This window comes from Triturus cristatus, chromosome 11, assembly GCF_964204655.1.
Source record: "Triturus cristatus chromosome 11, aTriCri1.1, whole genome shotgun sequence".
NCBI classification, from domain to species: domain Eukaryota; kingdom Metazoa; phylum Chordata; class Amphibia; order Caudata; family Salamandridae; genus Triturus; species Triturus cristatus.
Genome location: NC_140594.1, coordinates 1,139,247,781 through 1,139,262,346, shown reverse-complemented (window position 1 = coordinate 1,139,262,346; position 14,566 = coordinate 1,139,247,781). Strand labels below are relative to the sequence as shown.

The 14,566-nt window shown below is 44.7% G+C and overlaps 5 non-coding genes across 5 annotated transcripts; all 5 read right to left on the bottom strand.

The window, feature by feature from the left end:
• Positions 1 to 1,444: 1,444 nt before the first annotated feature.
• TRNAG-CCC (transfer RNA glycine (anticodon CCC)) lies at positions 1,445 to 1,516 on the bottom strand. Its single transcript has one exon. It is a non-coding gene; the product is annotated as a tRNA-Gly (tRNA).
• Positions 1,517 to 4,632: 3,116 nt separating this feature from the next.
• TRNAG-CCC (transfer RNA glycine (anticodon CCC)) lies at positions 4,633 to 4,704 on the bottom strand. Its single transcript has one exon. It is a non-coding gene; the product is annotated as a tRNA-Gly (tRNA).
• Positions 4,705 to 6,231: 1,527 nt separating this feature from the next.
• Positions 6,232 to 6,303, bottom strand: TRNAG-CCC (transfer RNA glycine (anticodon CCC)). Its single transcript has one exon. It is a non-coding gene; the product is annotated as a tRNA-Gly (tRNA).
• Positions 6,304 to 9,421: 3,118 nt separating this feature from the next.
• TRNAG-CCC (transfer RNA glycine (anticodon CCC)) lies at positions 9,422 to 9,493 on the bottom strand. The gene has a single exon. It is a non-coding gene; the product is annotated as a tRNA-Gly (tRNA).
• Positions 9,494 to 12,608: 3,115 nt separating this feature from the next.
• On the bottom strand, positions 12,609 to 12,680 carry TRNAG-CCC (transfer RNA glycine (anticodon CCC)). Its single transcript has one exon. It is a non-coding gene; the product is annotated as a tRNA-Gly (tRNA).
• Positions 12,681 to 14,566: the final 1,886 nt, after the last annotated feature.

The window sequence follows — 14,566 nt, the reverse complement described above, 5'->3', positions numbered from 1 at the left end:
TGCATTAGGTTTAGATACCAACATGAAAAGCAGTAGAAAGTTTCTTGTAGAGGGTAAGGAACTGGGGATTGAAACCAAGGCCAAATCTGTGCAGAAGAGAAGAAATGGAAAGCAGTAGTACAAATAGTGGAAATGAACATATTTAGGCAGCATTGGAAGCAAAGCAGCGAAGAGAAAGAGAGTGCCTTCCATGAAATGCCCAGGAGAATGATAAGAGCAGAACGAAAAGGCAAGAATGACATTCAAAGCATGCCCAGAAAAACGTGTGACGGTCCCACCAGTCATTTATGCTTATAATTGGGTATCTTTACTTTCAAAGTATGGGGTCGATCCTTTGGCGATCACTCTCTTGTATTTCAGCAGAGACAGATAGTTGAGAAGTCTTTTCTCACATAGCTAGCACAAGCCTGCGCTTTTCCTTGCTGGTAGCGTGGAAATGACAGATTGGTTCTCAGAAGAAAAAACAAGAAATATTATAGCAGAGGATGGTTTCGATCCATCGACCTCTGGGTTATGGGCCCAGCACGCTTCCGCTGCGCCACTCTGCTCCCTTGTAAAAGTGTTCTCTTTATGCAGAGGAGGAGCTTTCAGCGAAGTGGCGAGGGATTGGTGGGTCTCGCTCCTCATTTGCCTAAGCATGCTGCAATGTATGCTGGGTGCAGAAAATCTTCATCTTCTCGTCTCACAGTCAGTCATAACTGAAAGTGCAGACCCTCTTGGGAACTAGCAGTTTCAGGCCTTTACCAAGATAGCAGCTCTCTAACCCTCTCCTCTCTCTTTGATCCTAGCGCTAGCATGCTCAGGATTTGATTTTAACTGGGAGCCAGAGATCTACCCGCTGAGGGCTTGCCCGGTGTGAGGCTTTTGAGCGTTTGGGAGCGTTGAGGACGTTGGACGGGAAATGTTGCCATCTTGAAATATCCAACCTTCCTGCTGTCGTGAGAGGCTCTTTCCATGGACATCTGCCTCTTGGAGTCCTCTCAACTTGCTCTCTGATATAACATTTTGTGAGCTGCAGTTACATCCGATGGCTACAAGGTGGCGCTGCATTCAGGTGAGAGAACAAGTGTGCACAAAATCGTTGGGGACTTTTGCCAGATTCATCGGTGGATCTTGCCTACTTTTATTCACATGCTAGATATTGCCTAGAAATGCTTTTTAATATAGAGATGCTACAGTTAGAATGTCTGGTCGGGGTTCAGCCCTTTCATTGTCTACCGCCCGCAACATATTTATTACCAGCACATGTGAGTGGTGACTCTGCTTTTTGGAAAATAGCATCTAATAGGACAATGAATGTAGCAGATGGGGCGATCGAGATGCCTGCCTAAGTATTTCATTTTTTTTTTAATTTAACGTCTGATTAATCTGTTCATGATATTTCCGTTTTGTGACATATTGCATTAAAACAAATCCTGCTTGGAGAACATATAAAAATTTGCACTGCATTGGCCGGGAATCGAACCCGGGTCAACTGCTTGGGAAGCAGCTATGCTCACCACTATACCACCAACGCCCTATGATGTGGTTGCTCTCGGTTCTAAAGATTACAACCCCGAGTTCAATGACTATCTTGCACCAGTTTCAATGGTGCATTTGGTTTAGATACCAACATGAAAAGCAGTAGAAAGTTTCTTGTAGAGGGTAAGGAACTGGGGATTGAAACCAAGGCCAAATCTGTGCAGAAGAGAAGAAATGGAAAGCAGTAGTACAAATAGTGGAAATGAACATATTTAGGCAGCATTGGAAGCAAAGCAGCGAAGAGAAAGAGAGTGCCTTCCATGAAATGCCCAGGAGAATGATAAGAGCAGAACGAAAAGGCAAGAATGACATTCAAAGCATGCCCAGAAAAACGTGTGACGGTCCCACCAGTCATTTATGCTTATAATTGGGTATCTTTACTTTCAAAGTATGGGGTTGATCCTTTGGCGATCACTCTCTTGTATTTCAGCAGAGACAGATAGTTGAGAAGTCTTTTCTCACATAGCTAGCACAAGCCTGCGCTTTTCCTTGCTGGTAGCGTGGAAATGACAGATTGGTTCTCAGAAGAAAAAACAAGAAATATTATAGCAGAGGATGGTTTCGATCCATCGACCTCTGGGTTATGGGCCCAGCACGCTTCCGCTGCGCCACTCTGCTCCCTTGTAAAAGTGTTCTCTTTATGCAGAGGAGGAGCTTTCAGCGAAGTGGCGAGGGATTGGTGGGTCTCGCTCCTCATTTGCCTAAGCATGCTGCAATGTATGCTGGGTGCAGAAAATCTTCATCTTCTCGTCTCACAGTCAGTCATAACTGAAAGTGCAGACCCTCTTGGGAACTAGCAGTTTCAGGCCTTTACCAAGATAGCAGCTCTCTAACCCTCTCCTCTCTCTTTGATCCTAGCGCTAGCATGCTCAGGATTTGATTTTAACTGGGAGCCAGAGATCTACCCGCTGAGGGCTTGCCCGGTGTGAGGCTTTTGAGCGTTTGGGAGCGTTCGGGACGTGAGGACGTTGGACAGGAAATGTTGCCATCTTGAAATATCCAACCTTCCTGCTGTCGTGAGAGGCTCTTTCCATGGACATCTGCCTCTTGGAGTCCTCTCAACTTGCTCTCTGATATAACATTTTGTGAGCTGCAGTTACATCCGATGGCTACAAGGTGGCGCTGCATTCAGGTGAGAGAACAAGTGTGCACAAAATCGTTGGGGACTTTTGCCAGATTCATCGGTGGATCTTGCCTACTTTTATTCACATGCTAGATATTGCCTAGAAATGCTTTTTAATATAGAGATGCTAGAGTTAGAATGTCTGGTCGGGGTTCAGCCCTTTCATTGTCTACCGCCCGCAACATATTTATTACCAGCACATGTGAGTGGTGACTCTGCTTTTTGGAAAATAGCATCTAATAGGACAATGAATGTAGCAGATGGGGCGATCGAGATGCCTGCCTAAGTATTTCATTTTTTTTTTTATTTAACGTCTGATTAATCTGTTCATGATATTTCCGTTTTGTGACATGTTGCATTAAAACAAATCCTGCTTGGAGAACATATAAAAATTTGCACTGCATTGGCCAGGAATCGAACCCGGGTCAACTGCTTGGGAAGCAGCTATGCTCACCACTATACCACCAACGCCCTATGATGTGGTTGCTCTCGGTTCTAAAGATTACAACCCCGAGTTCAATGACTATCTTGCACCAGTTTCAATGGTGCATTTGGTTTAGATACCAACATGAAAAGCAGTAGAAAGTTTCTTGTAGAGGGTAAGGAACTGGGGATTGAAACCAAGGCCAAATCTGTGCAGAAGAGAAGAAATGGAAAGCAGTAGTACAAATAGTGGAAATGAACATATTTAGGCAGCATTGGAAGCAAAGCAGCGAAGAGAAAGAGAGTGCCTTCCATGAAATGCCCAGGAGAATGATAAGAGCAGAACGAAAAGGCAAGAATGACATTCAAAGCATGCCCAGAAAAACGTGTGACGGTCCCACCAGTCATTTATGCTTATAATTGGGTATCTTTACTTTCAAAGTATGGGGTTGATCCTTTGGCGATCACTCTCTTGTATTTCAGCAGAGACAGATAGTTGAGAAGTCTTTTCTCACATAGCTAGCACAAGCCTGCGCTTTTCCTTGCTGGTAGCGTGGAAATGACAGATTGGTTCTCAGAAGAAAAAACAAGAAATATTATAGCAGAGGATGGTTTCGATCCATCGACCTCTGGGTTATGGGCCCAGCACGCTTCCGCTGCGCCACTCTGCTCCCTTGTAAAAGTGTTCTCTTTATGCAGAGGAGGAGCTTTCAGCGAAGTGGCGAGGGATTGGTGGGTCTCGCTCCTCATTTGCCTAAGCATGCTGCAATGTATGCTGGGTGCAGAAAATCTTCATCTTCTCGTCTCACAGTCAGTCATAACTGAAAGTGCAGACCCTCTTGGGAACTAGCAGTTTCAGGCCTTTACCAAGATAGCAGCTCTCTAACCCTCTCCTCTCTCTTTGATCCTAGCGCTAGCATGCTCAGGATTTGATTTTAACTGGGGGCCAGAGATCTACCCGGTGAGGGCTTGCCCGGTGTGAGGCTTTTGAGCGTTCGGGACGTGAGGACATTGGACAGGAAATGTTGCCATCTTGAAATATCCAACCTTCCTGCTGTCGTGAGAGGCTCTTTCCATGGACATCTGCCTCTTGGAGTCCTCTCAACTTGCTCTCTGATATAACATTTTGTGAGCTGCAGTTACATCCGATGGCTACAAGGTGGCGCTGCATTCAGGTGAGAGAACAAGTGTGCACAAAATCGTTGGGGACTTTTGCCAGATTCATCGGTGGATCTTGCCTACTTTTATTCACATGCTAGATTTTGCCTAGAAATGCTTTTTAATATAGAGATGCTAGAGTTAGAATGTCTGGTCGGGGTTCAGCCCTTTCATTGTCTACCGCCCGCAACATATTTATTACCAGCACATGTGAGTGGTGACTCTGCTTTTTGGAAAATAGCATCTAATAGGACAATTAATGTAGCAGATGGGGCGATCGAGATGCCTGCCTAAGTATTTCATTTTTTTTTTAATTTAACGTCTGATTAATCTGTTCATGATATTTCCGTTTTGTGACATGTTGCATTAAAACAAATCCTGCTTGGAGAACATATAAAAATTTGCACTGCATTGGCCGGGAATCGAACCCGGGTCAACTGCTTGGGAAGCAGCTATGCTCACCACTATACCACCAACGCCCTATGATGTGGGTGCTCTCGGTTCTAAAGATTACAACCCCGAGTTCAATGACTATCTTGCACCAGTTTCAATGGTGCATTTGGTTTAGATACCAACATGAAAAGCAGTAGAAAGTTTCTTGTAGAGGGTAAGGAACTGGGGATTGAAACCAAGGCCAAATCTGTGCAGAAGAGAAGAAATGGAAAGCAGTAGTACAAATAGTGGAAATGAACATATTTAGGCAGCATTGGAAGCAAAGCAGCGAAGAGAAAGAGAGTGCCTTCCATGAAATGCCCAGGAGAATGATAAGAGCAGAACGAAAAGGCAAGAATGACATTCAAAGCATGCCCAGAAAAACGTGTGACGGTCCCACCAGTCATTTATGCTTATAATTGGGTATCTTTACTTTCAAAGTATGGGGTTGATCCTTTGGCGATCACTCTCTTGTATTTCAGCAGAGACAGATAGTTGAGAAGTCTTTTCTCACATAGCTAGCACAAGCCTGCGCTTTTCCTTGCTGGTAGCGTGGAAATGACAGATTGGTCCTCAGAAGAAAAAACAAGAAATATTATAGCAGAGGTTGGTTTCGATCCATCGACCTCTGGGTTATGGGCCCAGCACGCTTCCGCTGCGCCACTCTGCTCCCTTGTAAAAGTGTTCTCTTTATGCAGAGGAGGAGCTTTCAGCGAAGTGGCGAGGGATTGGTGGGTCTCGCTCCTCATTTGCCTAAGCATGCTGCAATGTATGCTGGGTGCAGAAAATCTTCATCTTCTCGTCTCACAGTCAGTCATAACTGAAAGTGCAGACCCTCTTGGGAACTAGCAGTTTCAGGCCTTTACCAAGATAGCAGCTCTCTAACCCTCTCCTCTCTCTTTGATCCTAGCGCTAGCATGCTCAGGATTTGATTTTAACTGGGAGCCAGAGATCTACCCGGTGAGGGCTTGCCCGGTGTGAGGCTTTTGAGCGTTTGGGAGCGTTCGGGACGTGAGGACGTTGGACAGGAAATGTTGCCATCTTGAAATATCCAACCTTCCTGCTGTCGTGAGAGGCTCTTTCCATGGACATCTGCCTCTTGGAGTCCTCTCAACTTGCTCTCTGATATAACATTTTGTGAGCTGCAGTTACATCCGATGGCTACACGATGGCGCTGCATTCAGGTGAGAGAACAAGTGTGCACAAAATCGTTGGGGACTTTTGCCAGATTCATCGGTGGATCTTGCCTACTTTTATTCACATGCTAGATATTGCCTAGAAATGCTTTTTAATATAGAGATGCTAGAGTTAGAATGTCTGGTCGGGGTTCAGCCCTTTCATTGTCTACCGCCCGCAACATATTTATTACCAGCACATGTGAGTGGTGACTCTGCTTTTTGGAAAATAGCATCTAATAGGACAATGAATGTAGCAGATGGGGCGATCGAGATGCCTGCCTAAGTATTTCATTTTTTTTTTTATTTAACGTCTGATTAATCTGTTCATGATATTTCCGTTTTGTGACATGTTGCATTAAAACAAATCCTGCTTGGAGAACATATAAAAATTTGCACTGCATTGGCCGGGAATTGAACCCGGGTCAACTGCTTGGGAAGCAGCTATGCTCACCACTATACCACCAACGCCCTATGTTGTGGTTGCTCTCGGTTCTAAAGATTACAACCCCGAGTTCAATGACTATCTTGCAACAGTTTCAAAGGTGCATTTGGTTTAGATACCAACATGAAAAGCAGTAGAAAGTTTCTTGTAGAGGGTAAGGAACTGGGGATTGAAACCAAGGCCAAATCTGTGAAGAAGAGAAGAAATGGAAAGCAGTAGTACAAATAGTGGAAATGAACATATTTAGGCAGCATTGGAAGCAAAGCAGCGAAGAGAAAGAGAGTGCCTTCCATGAAATGCCCAGGAGAATGATAAGAGCAGAACGAAAAGGCAAGAATGACATTCAAAGCATGCCCAGAAAAACGTGTGACGGTCCCACCAGTCATTTATGCTTATAATTGGGTATCTTTACTTTCAAAGTATGGGGTTGATCCTTTGGCGATCACTCTCTTGTATTTCAGCAGAGACAGATAGTTGAGAAGTCTTTTCTCACATAGCTAGCACAAGCCTGCGCTTTTCCTTGCTGGTAGCGTGGAAATGACAGATTGGTTCTCAGAAGAAAAAACAAGAAATATTATAGCAGAGGATGGTTTCGATCCATCGACCTCTGGGTTATGGGCCCAGCACGCTTCCGCTGCGCCACTCTGCTCACTTGTAAAAGTGTTCTCTTTATGCAGAGGAGGAGCTTTCAGCGAAGTGGCGAGGGATTGGTGGGTCTCGCTCCTCATTTGCCTAAGCATGCTGCAATGTATGCTGGGTGCAGAAAATCTTCATCTTCTCGTCTCACAGTCAGTCATAACTGAAAGTGCAGACCCTCTTGGGAACTAGCAGTTTCAGGCCTTTACCAAGATAGCAGCTCTCTAACCCTCTCCTCTCTCTTTGATCCTAGCGCTAGCATGCTCAGGATTTGATTTTAACTGGGAGCCAGAGATCTACCCGGTGAGGGCTTGCCCGGTGTGAGGCTTTTGAGCGTTTGGGAGCGTTCGGGACGTGAGGACATTGGACAGGAAATGTTGCCATCTTGAAATATCCAACCTTCCTGCTGTCGTGAGAGGCTCTTTCCATGGACATCTGCCTCTTGGAGTCCTCTCAACTTGCTCTCTGATATAACATTTTGTGAGCTGCAGTTACATCCGATGGCTACAAGGTGGCGCTGCATTCAGGTGAGAGAACAAGTGTGCACAAAATCGTTGGGGACTTTTGCCAGATTCATCGGTGGATCTTGCCTACTTTTATTCACATGCTTGATATTGCCTAGAAATGCTTTTTAATATAGAGATGCTACAGTTAGAATGTCTGGTCGGGGTTCAGCCCTTTCATTGTCTACCGCCCGCAACATATTTATTACCAGCACATGTGAGTGGTGACTCTGCTTTTTGGAAAATAGCATCTAATAGGACAATGAATGTAGCAGATGGGGCGATCGAGATGCCTGCCTAAGTATTTCATTTTTTTTTTAATTTAACGTCTGATTAATCTGTTCATGATATTTCCGTTTTGTGACATGTTGCATTAAAACAAATCCTGCTTGGAGAACATATAAAAATTTGCACTGCATTGGCCGGGAATCGAAGCCGGGTCAACTGCTTGGGAAGCAGCTATGCTCACCACTATACCACCAACGCCCTATGATGTGGTTGCTCTCGGTTCTAAAGATTACAACCCCGAGTTCAATGACTATCTTGCACCAGTTTCAATGGTGCATTTGGTTTAGATACCAACATGAAAAGCAGTAGAAAGTTTCTTGTAGAGGGTAAGGAACTGGGGATTGAAACCAAGGCCAAATCTGTGCAGAAGAGAAGAAATGGAAAGCAGTAGTACAAATAGTGGAAATGAACATATTTAGGCAGCATTGGAAGCAAAGCAGCGAAGAGAAAGAGAGTGCCTTCCATGAAATGCCCAGGAGAATGATAAGAGCAGAACAAAAAGGCAAGAATGACATTCAAAGCATGCCCAGAAAAACGTGTGACGGTCCCACCAGTCATTTATGCTTATAATTGGGTATCTTTACTTTCAAAGTATGGGGTTGATCCTTTGGCGATCACTCTCTTGTATTTCAGCAGAGACAGATAGTTGAGAAGTCTTTTCTCACATAGCTAGCACAAGCCTGAGCTTTTCCTTGCTGGTAGCGTGGAAATGACAGATTGGTTCTCAGAAGAAAAAACAAGAAATATTATAGCAGAGGATGGTTTCGATCCATCGACCTCTGGGCCCAGCACGCTTCCGCTGCGCCACTCTGCTCCCTTGTAAAAGTGTTCTCTTTATGCAGAGGAGGAGCTTTCAGCGAAGTGGCGAGGGATTGGTGGGTCTCGCTCCTCATTTGCCTAAGCATGCTGCAATGTATGCTGGGTGCAGAAAATCTTCATCTTCTCGTCTCACAGTCAGTCATAACTGAAAGTGCAGACCCTCTTGGGAACTAGCAGTTTCAGGCCTTTACCAAGATAGCAGCTCTCTAACCCTCTCCTCTCTCTTTGATCCTAGCGCTAGCATGCTCAGGATTTGATTTTAACTGGGAGCCAGAGATCTACCCGGTGAGGGCTTGCCCGGTGTGAGGCTTTTGAGCGTTTGGGAGCGTTCGGGACGTGAGGACATTGGACAGGAAATGTTGCCATCTTGAAATATCCAACCTTCCTGCTGTCGTGAGAGGCTCTTTCCATGGACATCTGCCTCTTGGAGTCCTCTCAACTTGCTCTCTGATATAACATTTTGTGAGCTGCAGTTACATCCGATGGCTACAAGGTGGCGCTGCATTCAGGTGAGAGAACAAGTGTGCACAAAATCGTTGGGGACTTTTGCCAGATTCATCGGTGGATCTTGCCTACTTTTATTCACATGCTAGATATTGCCTAGAAATGCTTTTTAATATAGAGATGCTAGAGTTAGAATGTCTGGTCGGGGTTCAGCCCTTTCATTGTCTACCGCCCGCAACATATTTATTACCAGCACATGTGAGTGGTGACTCTGCTTTTTGGAAAATAGCATCTAATAGGACAATTAATGTAGCAGATGGGGCGATCGAGATGCCTGCCTAAGTATTTCATTTTTTTTTTAATTTAACGTCTGATTTACTGTTCATGATATTTCCGTTTTGTGACATGTTGCATTAAAACAAATCCTGCTTGGAGAACATATAAAAATTTGCACTGCATTGGCCGGGAATCGAACCCGGGTCAACTGCTTGGGAAGCAGCTATGCTCACCACTATACCACCAACGCCCTATGATGTGGGTGCTCTCGGTTCTAAAGATTACAACCCCGAGTTCAATGACTATCTTGCACCAGTTTCAATGGTGCATTTGGTTTAGATACCAACATGAAAAGCAGTAGAAAGTTTCTTGTAGAGGGTAAGGAACTGGGGATTGAAACCAAGGCCAAATCTGTGCAGAAGAGAAGAAATGGAAAGCAGTAGTACAAATAGTGGAAATGAACATATTTAGGCAGCATTGGAAGCAAAGCAGCGAAGAGAAAGAGAGTGCCTTCCATGAAATGCCCAGGAGAATGATAAGAGCAGAACGAAAAGGCAAGAATGACATTCAAAGCATGCCCAGAAAAACGTGTGACGGTCCCACCAGTCATTTATGCTTATAATTGGGTATCTTTACTTTCAAAGTATGGGGTTGATCCTTTGGCGATCACTCTCTTGTATTTCAGCAGAGACAGATAGTTGAGAAGTCTTTTCTCACATAGCTAGCACAAGCCTGCGCTTTTCCTTGCTGGTAGCGTGGAAATGACAGATTGGTTCTCAGAAGAAAAAACAAGAAATATTATAGCAGAGGATGGTTTCGATCCATCGACCTCTGGGTTATGGGCCCAGCACGCTTCCGCTGCGCCACTCTGCTCCCTTGTAAAAGTGTTCTCTTTATGCAGAGGAGGAGCTTTCAGCGAAGTGGTGAGGGATTGGTGGGTCTCGCTCCTCATTTGCCTAAGCATGCTGCAATGTATGCTGGGTGCAGAAAATCTTCATCTTCTCGTCTCACAGTCAGTCATAACTGAAAGTGCAGACCCTCTTGGGAACTAGCAGTTTCAGGCCTTTACCAAGATAGCAGCTCTCTAACCCTCTCCTCTCTCTTTGATCCTAGCGCTAGCATGCTCAGGATTTGATTTTAACTGGGAGCCAGAGATCTACCCGGTGAGGGCGAGGCTTTTGAGCGTTTGGGAGCGTTCGGGACGTGAGGACGTTGGACAGGAAATGTTGCCATCTTGAAATATCCAACCTTCCTGCTGTCGTGAGAGGCTCTTTCCATGGACATCTACCTCTTGGAGTCCTCTCAACTTGCTCTCTGATATAACATTTTGTGAGCTGCAGTTACATCCGATGGCTACAAGGTGGCGCTGCATTCAGGTGAGAGAACAAGTGTGCACAAAATCGTTGGGGACTTTTGCCAGATTCATAGGTGGATCTTGCCTACTTTTATTCACATGCTAGATATTGCCTAGAAATGCTTTTTAATATAGAGATGCTAGAGTTAGAATGTCTGGTCGGGGTTCAGCCCTTTCATTGTCTACCGCCCGCAACATATTTATTACCAGCACATGTGAGTGGTGACTCTGCTTTTTGGAAAATAGCATCTAATAGGACAATGAATGTAGCAGATGGGGCGATCGAGATGCCTGCCTAAGTATTTCATTTTTTTTTAAATTTAACGTCTGATTAATCTGTGCATGATATTTCCGTTTTGTGACATGTTGCATTAAAACAAATCCTGCTTGGAGAACATATAAAAATTTGCACTGCATTGGCCGGGAATCGAACCCGGGTCAACTGCTTGGGAAGCAGCTATGCTCACCACTAATCCACCAACTCCCTATGATGTGTTTGCTCTCGGTTCTAAAGATTACAACCCCGAGTTCAATGACTATCTTGCACCAGTTTCAATGGTGCATTAGGTTTAGATACCAACATGAAAAGCAGTAGAAAGTTTCTTGTAGAGGGTAAGGAACTGGGGATTGAAACCAAGGCCAAATCTGTGCAGAAGAGAAGAAATGGAAAGCAGTAGTACAAATAGTGGAAATGAACATATTTAGGCAGCATTGGAAGCAAAGCAGCGAAGAGAAAGAGAGTGCCTTCCATGAAATGCCCAGGAGAATGATAAGAGCAGAACGAAAAGGCAAGAATGACATTCAAAGCATGCCCAGAAAAACGTGTGACGGTCCCACCAGTCATTTATGCTTATAATTGGGTATCTTTACTTTCAAAGTATGGGGTTGATCCTTTGGCGATCACTCTCTTGTATTTCAGCAGAGACAGATAGTTGAGAAGTCTTTTCTCACATAGCTAGCACAAGCCTGCGCTTTTCCTTGCTGGTAGCGTGGAAATGACAGATTGGTTCTCAGAAGAAAAAACAAGAAATATTATAGCAGAGGATGGTTTCGATCCATCGACCTCTGGGTTATGGGCCCAGCACGCTTCCGCTGCGCCACTCTGCTCCCTTGTAAAAGTGTTCTCTTTATGCAGAGGAGGAGCTTTCAGCGAAGTGGCGAGGGATTGGTGGGTCTCGCTCCTCATTTGCCTAAGCATGCTGCAATGTATGCTGGGTGCAGAAAATCTTCATCTTCTCGTCTCACAGTCAGTCATAACTGAAAGTGCAGACCCTCTTGGGAACTAGCAGTTTCAGGCCTTTACCAAGATAGCAGCTCTCTAACCCTCTCCTCTCTCTTTGATCCTAGCGCTAGCATGCTCAGGATTTGATTTTAACTGGGAGCCAGAGATCTACCCGCTGAGGGCTTGCCCGGTGTGAGGCTTTTGAGCGTTTGGGAGCGTTCGGGACGTGAGGACGTTGGACGGGAAATGTTGCCATCTTGAAATATCCAACCTTCCTGCTGTCGTGAGAGGCTCTTTCCATGGACATCTGCCTCTTGGAGTCCTCTCAACTTGCTCTCTGATATAACATTTTGTGAGCTGCATTTACATCCGATGGCTACAAGGTGGCGCTGCATTCAGGTGAGAGAACAAGTGTGCACAAAATCGTTGGGGACTTTTGCCAGATTCATCGGTGGATCTTGCCTACTTTTATTCACATGCTAGATATTGCCTAGAAATGCTTTTTAATATAGAGATGCTACAGTTAGAATGTCTGGTCGGGGTTCAGCCCTTTCATTGTCTACCGCCCGCAACATATTTATTACCAGCACATGTGAGTGGTGACTCTGCTTTTTGGAAAATAGCATCTAATAGGACAATGAATGTAGCAGATGGGGCGATCGAGATGCCTGCCTAAGTATTTCATTTTTTTTTTAATTTAACGTCTGATTAATCTGTTCATGATATTTCCGTTTTGTGACATGTTGCATTAAAACAAATCCTGCTTGGAGAACATATAAAAATTTGCACTGCATTGGCCGGGAATCGAACCCGGGTCAACTGCTTGGGAAGCAGCTATGCTCACCACTATACCACCAACGCCCTATGATGTGTTTGCTCTCGGTTCTAAAGATTACAACCCCGAGTTCAATGACTATCTTGCACCAGTTTCAATGGTGCATTAGGTTTAGATACCAACATGAAAAGCAGTAGAAAGTTTCTTGTAGAGGGTAAGGAACTGGGGATTGAAACCAAGGCCAAATCTGTGCAGAAGAGAAGAAATGGAAAGCAGTAGTACAAAAAGTGGAAATGAACATATTTAGGCAGCATTGGAAGCAAAGCAGCGAAGAGAAAGAGAGTGCCTTCCATGAAATGCCCAGGAGAATGATAAGAGCAGAACGAAAAGGCAAGAATGACATTCAAAGCATGCCCAGAAAAACGTGTGACGGTCCCACCAGTCATTTATGCTTATAATTGGGTATCTTTACTTTCAAAGTATGGGGTTGATCCTTTGGCGATCACTCTCTTGTATTTCAGCAGAGACAGATAGTTGAGAAGTCTTTTCTCACATAGCTAGCACAAGCCTGCGCTTTTCCTTGCTGGTAGCGTGGAAATGACAGATTGGTTCTCAGAAGAAAAAACAAGAAATATTATAGCAGAGGATGGTTTCGATCCATCGACCTCTGGGTTATGGGCCCAGCACGCTTCCGCTGCGCCACTCTGTTCCCTTGTAAAAGTGTTCTCTTTATGCAGAGGAGGAGCTTTCAGCGAAGTGGCGAGGGATTGGTGGGTCTCGCTCCTCATTTGCCTAAGCATGCTGCAATGTATGCTGGGTGCAGAAAATCTTCATCTTCTCGTCTCACAGTCAGTCATAACTGAAAGTGCAGACCCTCTTGGGAACTAGCAGTTTCAGGCCTTTACCAAGATAGCAGCTCTCTAACCCTCTCCTCTCTCTTTGATCCTAGCGCTAGCATGCTCAGGATTTGATTTTAACTGGGAGCCAGAGATCTACCCGGTGAGGGCGAGGCTTTTGAGCGTTTGGGAGCGTTCGGGACGTGAGGACGTTGGACAGGAAATGTTGCCATCTTGAAATATCCAACCTTCCTGCTGTCGTGAGAGGCTCTTTCCATGGACATCTATCTCTTGGAGTCCTCTCAACTTGCTCTCTGATATAACATTTTGTGAGCTGCAGTTACATCCGATGGCTACAAGGTGGCGCTGCATTCAGGTGAGAGAACAAGTGTGCACAAAATCGTTGGGGACTTTTGCCAGATTCATCGGTGGATCTTGCCTACTTTTATTCACATGCTAGATATTGCCTAGAAATGCTTTTTAATATAGAGATGCTAGAGTTAGAATGTCTGGTCGGGGTTCAGCCCTTTCATTGTCTACCGCCCGCAACATATTTATTACCAGCACATGTGAGTGGTGACTCTGCTTTTTGGAAAATAGCATCTAATAGGACAATGAATGTAGCAGATGGGGCGATCGAGATGCCTGCCTAAGTATTTCATTTTTTTTTAAATTTAACGTCTGATTAATCTGTTCATGATATTTCCGTTTTGTGACATGTTGCATTAAAACAAATCCTGCTTGGAGAACATATAAAAATTTGCACTGCATTGGCCAGGAATCGAACCCGGGTCAACTGCTTGGGAAGCAGCTATGCTCACCACTATACCACCAACGCCCTATGATGTGTTTGCTCTCGGTTCTAAAGATTACAACCCCGAGTTCAATGACTATCTTGCACCAGTTTCAATGGTGCATTAGGTTTAGATACCAACATGAAAAGCAGTAGAAAGTTTCTTGTAGAGGGTAAGGAACTGGGGATTGAAACCAAGGCCAAATCTGTGCAGAAGAGAAGAAATGGAAAGCAGTAGTACAAATAGTGGAAATGAACATATTTAGGCAGCATTGGAAGCAAAGCAGCGAAGAGAAAGAGAGTGCCTTCCATGAAATGCCCAGGAGAATGATAAGAGCAGAAC